Raw genomic sequence first — 13,612 nt, forward strand, 5'->3', positions numbered from 1 at the left:
TATGAATTCGATACGATAAGCAAAGTCTATTAAACTAAGTCTCATAATGTTTGAACTATTTTCATGAATGCATTTGACTTTGACCATTCCTGACGATTCACGAACATTTGTGTGTAAACAAATATGTATATATATATATATATATATATATATATATATATATATATATATATATATATATATATATATATATATATATATATATATATATATATATATATATATATATATATAAACAAATTCTATACATAGGTAATAGTATATATATTGTAAATTATAATATTAAAGATTCATTAAGAAATATAAATAATAGTAATACTATTACCATTAATTTCACTAATTTTATCAATATTTGTATCATTAATATTATTATACAAAGTATAAATGAAAGATGATATGTATAAATATTATTATTAATATTGATATTATTACCATTATTAATTCTATCGCTACTATTACTATTTGTTTCATTAATATTAAATATCAAATTGTATAATTAATGTTATTATAATTCTTCATATATTCAAAATACTGATATATAGATATATATGAAATTTGATATAAATTATTATATTATCAAAATTATTAATTTTATTATCAACAATATTATGATGAGTAGTATTATTATTAGAATTAATAAACATATTATTATTTTCTTTTTATGATTGTTATTAGGAAACTTATGAAAATTGTAATTTTTATGATTTCTAAATCACTACTGTTTATAATTATTATTAATACAAATATTATTATTATTGATGTTATTATTATTTTTAGTATTTTGAAATTTCTATTAATAATTGTATTGAAATTATTATTAGTACTTTATTATAAATATTAAGGTTTATAGATTCTTTATAATCATATATAAACCGAATTATATAAATACATATAGATATATATAAAATACAGATATATATATATATAAAATACATATAATTATATAAAATACAGAATTTTATATGCAGATAAGAACAATATATAAGATTATGCGTATCAGATGTTATGTCCTTATATATTTTTTTTTCTTCTTCTTTCCCTTTCGCTGTCTTTCTGTGTAATCTGTGATCTTTGGATATTTTTTTTTTGTTTTGTTTTCTTCTAATTGGATCTTTTGACTATATTATTGCTATATCACGTCTTCAGTAATCAATCAAAAAGAGGGATTTATTTTATTTTTCTTTTTCTTTTTCTCTCTCGTTCACGTCCTCTGTACCTGCACTTTTTTGGCAAAAATTAAAATTTAATCAGTTTTCAAAATCCATTAACGTAGTTATGTTAGGAATCCCTTACTCAAACAATCTTCGAAATCTCAGCTTCCAATTCTCTAAAACGAATTCGAATTGTAGAGTCAAAGTTCTTGAATCAAAAAGTCAAACTTCGTTCTTCATCCAAATTTGTGTTATTCTTTACGATTCAAGTTAAATCAAGGTATTGGAAAGTTTATATGAAAGATTTCTCACATATTACATGTTATAATTACTGGCTAATACGCTCTTAAATTCAAAACCCATTTTTTTTTTTTTTTTGCAAAAGCTGCGACAGCAGCAAGGGAGTTGTTTTTATTTTTTTTTTCTATGTTTTTCTTTTATTTGCTATTAATCACGAGTCCACTGATTTTAGTTAAGAAGCTTGAAACCGAAAATTAGGTGGTTTAGTTGTTTTGTTGGTTGCTGAATCGATTGTATGCTCATGAGGAAGAAGAAGAAGATAACACACAGATATGTTGGGTTAAATAAATTAAATAGGGAGTATAAAACAGATATAGAGTAACAGAGGAATGGATTAGTGTGTATGAGAGTGAGCGGGAGGTCTCAGGTTCGAGTCCCGTCTTGGGCAGTTTTACTCTTTTTAGTACTACAAAGGTATAACTTTATATTATTAAGATTTCTATTATTATTATTATTATTATTATTATTATTATTATTATTATTATTATTATTGATTATTGTTGTTATTAGGTTAATTATTATTATTATTACTAACCATTGTAACATGATTATTAATATGATCAATATTGTTATCATTATTACTATCACTAAGTATTATTAGTATGATTATTAATATCATAATACAAATTATTATTATCGATAGTATTACTCATAAAATTATTAATGATTTTTATAATTTTAATGTTACTATCATTATGATGAAAGGGTTTATTATTATTATCATTATAAAAATATTACAAATTAATATCATTTTCGTAAATATTAGTAGTAGTATCTTTCTGTAAATAATAGGAACGTTAATATTAACATAAGTATCAATATTACATTATTATATGAATTATTATTATGTAATTACTAAAATCAATATTATAACTATCATTAATAGCAAAATTAATATTTTTCACAAATATTAATGTTAATATCACTATTATTATCATAAATAGAGTTATTATTAATATTACTACCGTTACTAATAATATTAAGCATTAACACTGTTATAAATTTTACCATTTCTAAGATTATGATAATATTACTAATATTACTATTTTTAACAAACAAATAATATATACATATATAAAAATATATTTAATACATATAACATAACGAAAAGTAATATATTATATAACAAAATAAATATATGAAACATATATATATTATTAATATAAAAAGTATATAACTAATAAATTTATATATATATTGCTCAACTATGTATATTAATAAATATACAAATGATATAGGTTCGTGAATCCAAGGCCAACCCTATACTTGTTCAATGTCGTTCTATGTATTTTTACTACAAAATACATTAGGTGAGTTTTCATTACTCCCTTTTTATTTATATTTTTTGGGACTGATAATACATGCGCTGCTTTTATAAATGCTTTACGAGATAGACACAAGTAATCGAAACTACATTCTATGGTTGGATTATCAAATCGAATATGCCCTTTTTATATAGTCTGGTAATCTAAGAATTAGGGAACAGACACCCTAATTGACGCGAACTCTAAAGATAGATCTATCGGGCCCAACAAGCCCCATCCAAAGTACCGGATGCTTTAGTACTTCGAAAATTATATCATGTCCGAAGGAGGATCCCGGAAATGATGGGGATATTCTTATATGCATATTGTGAATGTCGGTTACCAGGTGTTCAATCCATATGAATGATATTTTTGTCTCTATGCATGGGACGTATGTTTCTGAGAAATGGAAATATGAAATCTTGTGGTCTATTAAAATTATGAAATGATTATTTATGTTAAACTAATGAACACACCAACCTTTTGGTTGACACTTGAAAGCATGTTTATTCTCAGGTACGAAAGAAATCTTCCACTGTGCATTTGATCATTTTAAAGATAATACTTGGAGTCATTCATGACATATTTCAAAAGACGTTGCATTCGAGTCGTTGAGTTTATCAAGATCATTATTAAGTCAATTATAGTTGGATATATTATGAAATGGTATGCATGTCTGTCAACTTTAAATGTAATGAAAGATTGTCTTTTCAAAACGAATGCAATGTTTGTAAAATGTATCATATAGAGGTCAAGTACCTCGCGATGAAATCAACTATTGGGAATCATTTATAATCGATATGGATTTCGTCCGGATGGATTAGGACGGGTTCTTTCAGTGGTCTCCCGCTTATGTTGTCAGGGGTGCTTTTGGTGTTAGCTTTTGAAGTTTGGCCTAGCGTTTTGGGTAGTTTAGCCCCAAACCATGCTCGAGGTCGTTTGGATTATAAACTATCATTGTAGTGGGTCAAACTTGTATAAAACTTAATTAATGGCCTTCGTGCCTTTTTGTAAACGTTTAAGTTGATGTACGTTTAAATGGAACTTGTGGAATGATTTACATATTTAATTGGCGCATAAATGTGTATTATAAAAAAAAATTATCGTATGGAATACGGGTTGGGTTGTTTCAGTTATATATAAATACGTCAAATTATAAGTCTATATATTAAATTAACGAGGTATCGTTTAGTTAATATAAAACCCATTAATAGCCCATAGTCTAATTTCTACAAGTGTCGTTCTTTTATCCAAACCCCAATTATGGTACAAAGCCCAATTACCCAATTTTAATATTTAGCCCAACATCACGATTACTTCGGCATTAAATAAGCATAATAATAACTTAGCTACGAGACATTAATTTAAAAAGGTTGAACATAACTTACAATGATTAATAATAGCGTAGCGTTACACGGACAGAATTTCGACTTACACCCTTACAACATTCGCTAACATACCCTTATTATTAGAATTTAAAATTAAAATTAAAATTAAAATTATAATATATATATATATATATATATATATATATATATATATATATATATATATATATATATATATATATATATATATATATATATACGAGTGAGAGATGAAAGGAAAAAGATATATATTCGATCACCAACTGCGAAATTTATAGGCATGTGGCCACAAAAAGTGGCTCATGCGATCGCATGGATAATATGCCTACAGGCCATGCGATCGCATGGAGGTAGGTACCAGCTCACATAATTTTGTTTTCAAGCTTGTCGACGTTATTTAAATATTATATTATATTCTTGTGCATAGTTGACTCATAATTTTTAGTCCGTTGCGCCGAGCGTTGAGAGTTGACTTTGGTCCCGGTTCCGGATTTTCGAACGTCCTTGCGTACAATTTAATATCTTGTATTTTGCGTTTTGCGACTTGTACTCTTGTAATTTTGAGAGGTTTCTCATCAATAATTTGAACCACTTTGATTGTACTTTGTACTTTTGAGCTTTTTGGTCATTTGCGTCTTCAATTCGTCGAATCTGTCTTTTGTCTTCACCTTTTATTATTTAAACGAATATCACTTGTAAATAGAACAATTGCAACTAAAAGCTTGTCTTTCTTGAGGGATAATGCTATGAAATATATGTTCGTTTTTAGCATTATCACATGCATACGTGGAGCGGCTTTTGACTTAACTTGATTTGTGTCACATAGATTTCAATTGTACTTAAAACGTTGTAACATGTTTGGTCGTCGAACCTACTTTGTAAACCTTAAAACATCTTTATAATTGAAATGAATTCGACATATTTTTGGTCAAACGTTGTTTTAAAGACTTATGATCACGTAACGGGACCTAAGTAGACGGCGCATGACGATTTTGTCGGGTCACTACACTGTTTGTTTTGGGTAATATATACCATGAGTATATTTGTTACTTCATTAGTAGGTTCAGTTAACTCTATGTGATTATATTGTCTTTCGGAGCATGCAAGGCACCAATGATGGTTATAGTAACTAACCTTTGGAACTTACTGTGGGATGACTTGTGAGGTTCTCCTTTCGTCTAACTTTTCGCTTGTTTACAATCCCTGCTATTTAATATGTGTAAACATCTATTTTTCTCTTTTAGTCTTACAGTAAATGTATACACATCAACGTAGGTGCTTATAGATTTGACGCTCATGTCGACACTTCATATACAAAGGGACAAATCGATTTCTTTCATGCTTTTAAAGTTTATTAAATAATTAAGTATATTTCATCTACTTATTATTGGCATGAATACTGATTTTCATACATTCTTTTTTTATATTGCGTCACTTATTTGGATTTTGGGGTTTTTGCACGATTTGATATGGTAGGCAACACATAATATGGATTTGAAGACTTTGCATTTTAAATAAATGATATTGTAAGTGTATAGTTTCATTTTTAGGGCCTTTGGTGTATTTTATTAACTCTGTTCGTTTTATTTATTCGTGAATCTGATTTTGAATTCTTATTATTGTTATTTATTTAAAGTGTGTGATACATGGATACCAGACCGTTGAGGTGTGAATCAATTTTGTATCTACTTTAGGTGTAATAGAGGTCATTCTTTATGAATTGGAATTTTTGAAAGTTTAGTGCATAAACGGGGTTAACATTATGAAAAAAAAACTATGTATGTGATTTGTACTAATACCTGATTTAGCTTGGTACTAGGTGTTGACTTTGACTAATGAAAGTTACATGTTGAGTTGACGATAAGCTGCATTATGAAACAATTGAGCTTTTGTTTTGTTTTAGATATGGATATAGATGGATGGATTTTATGATGACCCGTAAAATTTCGATTTATCTAAACCAATTCTCTATATGATTTAATATTTTCGTCATGATAAGCAATACATTTTGACAAGTTTTAAAACTTTGTAAATGAGTTTTATATAACGGTTGACCGCCTTGTTTGTCCGACGATTCACGAACAACGGTTTATAAATAGATATGTATATATATATATATATAATAAGTTGAAAGACGTTGATAAAATATTATGCGATTTAATTGTTACAACTAAATATGTGAACTTTTGTTTCTATACGATTCTTAAATGATATGTTATTACAACCCTCAAAATTCTTAATCCATATTTGATAATTATAGTAATTTTGACATGTTAAGTATCATTCACGAAAAAGTAGTCATTTTATTTCAAAAATCACACAAATGGTAGCACATATTGTTAGTAGGGTAATAATTTTAAAGAATAATACAAATAATATAAACAACACATACACGTGAAGTTTATAAAAGTGATGTTACTATAACTCTTGTGAATTCAATATCACGGACGGAAGTTTAATTATTGATGCAACAAATTATCACGTTATGCTATATAATAGTATAGTCCCATGACTTTGTTAAAAAGAAGAAAAAAAAGACTACAAGTTTAAAAGCGAAAGATACAAGCAAGCAAAGCTTGGTGTAAGAACATATATATTAAGCATAAAGTGTAGTACTACTATTAAAAATAATGTGGGATATATACCTTTTAAGTTAGTAATATGGGATGGGACACCGTTTGCTTTTGTTTGTGTGTTTTGATTGAAACTGAAGTTTTTATTTCTATAGAATTATAAAACGCGTTTTGTATTTATATTTAATTATTATATTATTCATTATTATTATAGATTTTATATATATATATATATATATATATATATATATATATATATATATATATATATATATATATATATATATATATATATATATATGTATGTATGTATGTATAATTATATACAAGTGACAACTAATAATATAATTTTTGTTACACACGTTTTGCAATTTGATTAAATACATATCATATCAACTTGATATGTCAACAAGAACCAACACCCATTTGTTTGGTAATAATTATGCTTTCTTTTACTCGACAAAGACAAAAACACTTTCCATTTTTTTTCTTTCGATACACTATAAACATGTATGTTATTATGCAAGTAGTGTGGGGTTGCACTAAATAAATAAACATAAAGTTTATATCCATTGGTTCCTTTTTGGTGTGTGGTGTCCATAAACACTAATTCATTGAATATTGAGATTAGCCCAAAAGTCCAAGTGTATTATTCAATCTGTGAATGTAAATATCCCGTGACAAAATGATTGCTATTGATTTATTATATAGAGTACTAGATATAGATATGGACATGGGTATTATATAAATAAGTAATATATTTCTGTTCTTGTTAACTAACATACCATCACCTCCCCATATTCATCTCTCTTTTTCTTTATCAATAACCATCGACAACCAGTGTATACCAAAACCCATTTATTGTTATTATTATTATTATTCTAAGATCGAACGAGAAAAATAATACATCGAGTGTATACACGGGTGTTCTAATTACGGGTTTTCAAACGAATTATAGCTAAGAAAATATTGGGTATTGTTCGTTAATCCAAGATCAACCATACAATCATCCACTATCGTTATGTCTACCTACAATATTGAATCTCAATATTGAACTGTGAGTTTTATAGATCCATTTTTAATTGCTTTTGCAATCTATATTTTTGGGCTGAGAATACATGCACTTTATTTTAAACGCAATGAGCACAAGTACATACTAAATTCTACACTGAGTTTGAACCAAAAATCCCTTAACTTTGGTAACTAGTAACTTCCGGTTATAAGAACTGGTGGGCGCGAGTAGTTGTATATGGATCCATAGGGCTTGACATCCCCGTCTGTTCCAGGTATAGAAACCCTAGCCTGAACTATAAAACAGACGTATGCTATTTGAGGTTAGTACACGTTGGTTTGCGTGTATTACACATGTTGGTTGCATGTATGTTAAAACAGGGGTACTTATTTTATATACGTTAAAGTTTAGTTACCAGGGTGCTCAATCTTGTAGAATATTTTGTTAAACGTTTCTGGATGAAACAACTGAAATCTTGTGATCCACCTTTATATACAGATTATGCGCAATATTAAAACTATGAACTCACCAACCTTTGTGTTGACATTTTAAGCATGTTTATTCTCAGGTTCCTAGAAGTCTTCCGCTGTTTACTTATACGTTATACAAGCTATGTGCATGGAGTCATACATGCTTTATTCGAGAAAACTTTGCATTCTCAAAATCATCACCATGTATCTTATTTTGACTGCATTGTCAACGGATGTATTATTGTAAACTATTATTTACGGTGATTGTCTATATGTAGAAATTATCAGATGTCAAAAACCTTGGAATAGATATTCATTTATGGTGTGCCTTTTCAAAAGAATGCAATATTTACAAAACGTATCATGTAGAGGTCAAAACCTCACTATGAAATTAATGAATAACGTACCGCGTCAATAGCGATTTTGACGGGTCGTTACAGATTTTGATAGGAATCTTTAATGGACGCAGACAACAGTTTGTTCGATGAATAATAAGGAGGAATTTAATTACAGAAGTGTGAACTTTCCATGTATTTCATGTTTTATATTTGAATTTGGATTTGTAACTAAGCATGTAACTCTAATGTAAATTACTATGTTATTGTAATGGTATAAATAAACATATGAGACATAGACGTAATAAAGTACGACAACTAATCTCTAGAGGAATTATCACTATTGACTATGTGAAGTCAAAGGATAATGTTGCAGATCCGCTGACAAAAGGCTTAAGCAAAGAGTTAGTGTACGAGTCGTGCGTGGGAATGAGACTGAAACCCTTGAAAGGCTAAGTTTATTTGAAGGAAAACCTAACTCAGTTGACTGGAGATCCCAAGATCTGAGTTGAATATGACAACCTACTTGTATTAACTGACGAAGTCACTGTGGGGGAGTTAATTGCTAAACTAGCAACCCCTACACCTTTTAAAGGGGGTTTACTAATTAAGAGTAGACTTCCTAGTCCATTCCTAAAAGTGACATGTAAGAGGATAAGCCAATGGATTTTAATGATTCAACTGAAATAACCATGCATGGTTAATCAGTAGCAATTCGGTGGTGAATCACCTATGTGAGAGAGAAGTGGGGTCGCTTCGAAGGGTATTGTTGGGGCACAATACTTAATAAGCTCTATCATAACCAGGCTAATGTTCATGACCATAACGAACATAACTATGAGGACTTGATGTTCTCAGAGAGAGTCTTGTGTGAAGCGTATTGTCACCTACACAAACGGCAGACGAGTTCAAAGACATCGCCGTTTACTCACAGCCAGTAGACTAAGTGCGTTTTCACCAACTTTGAACACTAATTAATATATGATAGAGTAGTCAATATTAATGATGATTTAGTGGGTTTTGTAGTCTCTTGCGAGGGCTTTATAATGAACTAAGGTGTGTCCAAAACAGATTAAAGGTGAATGAGATATCGAATCTCAAAGTTCCTAGTTTGGTGCAAAATTCAGAAGTTTTGGTTTTTGTCCCACATCTGTTGTGAGAGCAAACCTAAGGATATAGTATTCACTATAAATAAATGTCTTAGGCTTTGTAGAAAAATACACCAAAAACTAAGAGCACAAACTCAATTAGTTTTTCCTCTCACCCACAACAAGGTCTTCCCGATCCGGTTACCTTTCAGGCAAGTGTTCAAGTTCGGCAGTACGCTGATTCGGACCGGTGTACCCTAGAAACAGACGTCGAATATGTTTAAGGGAATTGTGTCAAACACAAGTCCGGTTCATCCTATCATCGATTATTCGGTTAGATCATTCTTACCTACAAAAATGCGGCCCACGAATAAGTGATACCCCGTATGAGCAACTCACTTCCGTTAACCCACATAAATATATATAATTACACATTAATATGCTTATATTTTCAATGTAAATCCGTTATTATTAGCGGGTTTTACCCGCTTGTCATGGGTATCCGTGCCCACAGCTTAGCTAATATATATATTTTTTAAACCTTCGGGTTTATCTGCAAGCTGTGGGTATCTGCGAGTCACTACCACGGAGAGAAAAATTAACTCATTGACGGGTAGACGTGCTCATACGGTGCCTACATCACATTTTTCAAATACATTAAGCCATTTTGTATTCTCAAATAAGCTTTTTAAATTACTGTCTGAAATAAGTCCATCTTTGTGAACCCAATGAATTCTGGATAACGAGGCATTTCGTTCACCATAAATTCATGTATGAGGCGTTTTCCCATTTTCATATCAACCGAAAGAGTAAATATTGCAAAGCTTTGTTCACATTTTTTATCCCATGTTTACACTCAGCAGGCTAACGAGAGTTCCCACATTTAATGGAATAGAATATGAGATATTGAAAGAAATTCATACCATGGTTTTCTAACGTGTGTGTGAGTAATATATGATCGCGGAGGTGGTTAAGTACCCTCTAGATCTGACGTAAAAAAACGTTGTTTAAAGCGATTATCATTGATGTTTACAACGGCTCTAGTTATTGAGTTGACAGCAAATGTCGATTTATTGGCGACTTGACTGACTCTTAGAGCCTAAATTAAACTTCAGGCAGGATTTAAAACCCATGGAAATTTGATTTAACCATTTTCATGGCGTCTCAATTTTATTTTTAATTTTATTCAATTTTTTTTAAAATCTTTTCCGACCTATTGGCCGGAGGTCCACTCGGAAGTAATCTCTTTATCCGTTGAATAAAGAGAGGGATGACTTTTTACTTTTGAGATTGTTTTCACTCTGGGTAGAGAAATGACTTGTTTTTATTTTCGGATAGGGGAATAATTGTCTACATCTCATATCTCCCATACATTATTGTGTTTTGTTGTTATTGTTGTTGTTGTTGTTTACATGACCGTTCTTAAAAAATGTGCTCGTAAGTCTTTATCATCTGATCAACGGTATAGGTTATTAAAATTCATTTTTTTAAAAAGATACACCGGGTTCGACTAACGTTTAACAACGGTAACATCATGCTATAAATATGCAAGTTCATACTCAATAAACGCGTAGTAATTTGAAGCTTATCTTTCCTGATATTTTTTTTCAGGGTTCGGGTATCTGATCAATCAAGATTTAGGGTTTTATCATCTGTTGGTGATAAAGATGTAGGACTCATTTATTGAAGTCGATTACAGTTCAGGTATGTATAATGCAATGAATTTTTTGTTATCTATTCGATCTTTATTTTTTATAGGGTTTTGGGATCCGATCAATCAAGATTTAGGGTTTTATTATCTGTTGGTGATAAAGATTTAGGACTTATTTATTGAAGTTTTCTGATGATTACAGTTCAGGTATGTATAATGCAATGAACTTCTTTGTTATCTGTTTGATCTTTATTTTTAGGGTTTCGGTATCTGATTAATCAAAATTTAGAGTTTTATTATCTGTTGGTGATAAAGATTTAGGACTCATCTGCTGATGATGACAGATCAGGTATGTATCATGCAATGAACTTCTTTGTAATCTATTCGATCTTTATTATAATCGAAGTTAATCCTTTGATGCTCTGCTAAAGAATTTATTTCTGCTTTAGACTTGGGTTGATTCTTTGATGCTATTAACAAGATTGAACCAGGGTCTTTCTCATGCTATTAACAAGATTAGTTTTTTTACAACTAATTAATTACTAATCGCTCGGTATTCAATATTTTGGTTCTTGATTATTTTCTTTATTTGTTTCTATCTAGGAACAGGTTGTAAGCAAATCCATGTTTATTTCGGATTCTTTTTAGCGTTTTAGTAAAATGTTGTTAAGTACTTCGGATGGACTATTGAATTTTTCTTGCATATTAGTTGAACTTTGTTATCAAAAGTATATTAAAATACGGTAATTGATGGCTTGTTATCTTCTCTTTATGCTGTCGTTTTTCGTATATAACTGTTTTATAAACAATTTAGGAACAATTTGTAAGCAAAGCAATGTTCTTATTCAGATTATGTAAAGCTATTTAGTACTTTGGAAGGACAGTTGGATACAAGTTCAATGGGCCATCTTCTATTCACAATTTTGTTTCATTTAAGTCGCAATATCAATACTTACAATCTTTTTTGAACTTCGTTTTCAAAAATCTATCAAAAGAAGGTATCGTTCGACTATGAGTGCAGTAATTATCTTCTATTCATAATGTCAGTATGGTAATCTTTGCCTTTTTTATGCCTTAATATATCATATTTATCTGTTCTTGAAACAATGTTGGAACAGGTTGTATCCAATCCAATCATTGTTTTTTTTCGTATTCTTTTATGTTATTTTGTAAGATTCTTACAAGTACTATGGTTGGACAGTTGGATACAAGTTCACATACGTATCAAATTCTATTCACTACTTTATTTCATTTAAAGCACTATATCAACGGTTAATAGTTAACCTCTATTATCAAAAATATATCAAAAGAAGGTAGTTGAGCGGATCAACACTTGGTTTATTTTTATAAGTTCTACTAGTTTTATGAGCCCGTGCAACGCACGACAATTGAATAAATTAGCTTTTGATAACGTTAGTATTGATACTAATCAAATATATAATACAATTCCAATACGATAACAATGGGGTAAGAAAACATATAATATTACCTTTATGAGCCCGTCTGTTATATTTTGTGCCCTAAATGTCAAAACGTTTGACATACTTAACTAAATGCGAATATGCGATCACAACATTAGATATAATACATATAGTGATACGTTTATGAGCCCTTCCGTTAATATTCAAGTCCACGAATTATTTAATAATTTAAATTATTATTAGTATGTATAGTATTGGATTGTTATTCCAAAATCAAAATATAAATGGCAATTACGTATCCACAATTATATACGGAGTACTTGTTATTCTTTAATAATGTTCAAATATAATTGATGATAAGTATGGTATGTAAATTTTAACCCATATAAAAAATTAATTATTTAATCTATTTAATTAAGAAAATGACACGCGTACAAATTTAATTCAGATTAATTAAGAAATTGACACGTAAGATTACTGGCACGCGCTTTATAATAATGTATAGATAGATAGTACATATAACAATATTTTTTAACAATTATGTAGGATATTGTTACAATACATAAGACATACGAATACACATTTAATGTTAGTAGGTAGTCGGTGCAATTAATGTAGTTAGTTGGGACGGTGCAATTAATGTAGTTAGTTGGGTTGCTGCATTTATTGAGCAGTAAGGTCTTGTATCTCGGGTCTATAAATATCCTCGTTGTATCTTGTAAATTGGTATCAATTAAGAGAGATGAAATTACAGAGAGTTTTGATGTTCGTAGATGTTAAATTTCATGGTATCAGAGCGTACCTATGAGTGTTTGAGTCTGGTCTGTAAGTCACCACCACCACCATAACCACCCACTGTCAATATCACTTCTGTCTCCAAAATTGAACCATTTCGAAGTCACTTTCAGATCTCACCACCCCCGCCAAACGTCCCAGAAGG

General features: G+C 29.6%; 1 long non-coding RNA gene across 1 annotated transcript; it reads left to right on the plus strand.

Annotated features, from left to right (window-relative positions):
- The first annotated feature begins 11,014 nt into the window (after positions 1-11,014).
- LOC139893790 (uncharacterized) lies at positions 11,015-11,499 on the plus strand. The gene is made up of 3 exons (XR_011774709.1): positions 11,015-11,126; positions 11,212-11,304; positions 11,415-11,499. It is a non-coding gene; the product is annotated as an uncharacterized lncRNA (long non-coding RNA).
- Positions 11,500-13,612: the final 2,113 nt, after the last annotated feature.

This window comes from Rutidosis leptorrhynchoides, chromosome 2, assembly GCF_046630445.1.
Source record: "Rutidosis leptorrhynchoides isolate AG116_Rl617_1_P2 chromosome 2, CSIRO_AGI_Rlap_v1, whole genome shotgun sequence".
Taxonomy (NCBI): Eukaryota; Viridiplantae; Streptophyta; class Magnoliopsida; order Asterales; family Asteraceae; genus Rutidosis; species Rutidosis leptorrhynchoides.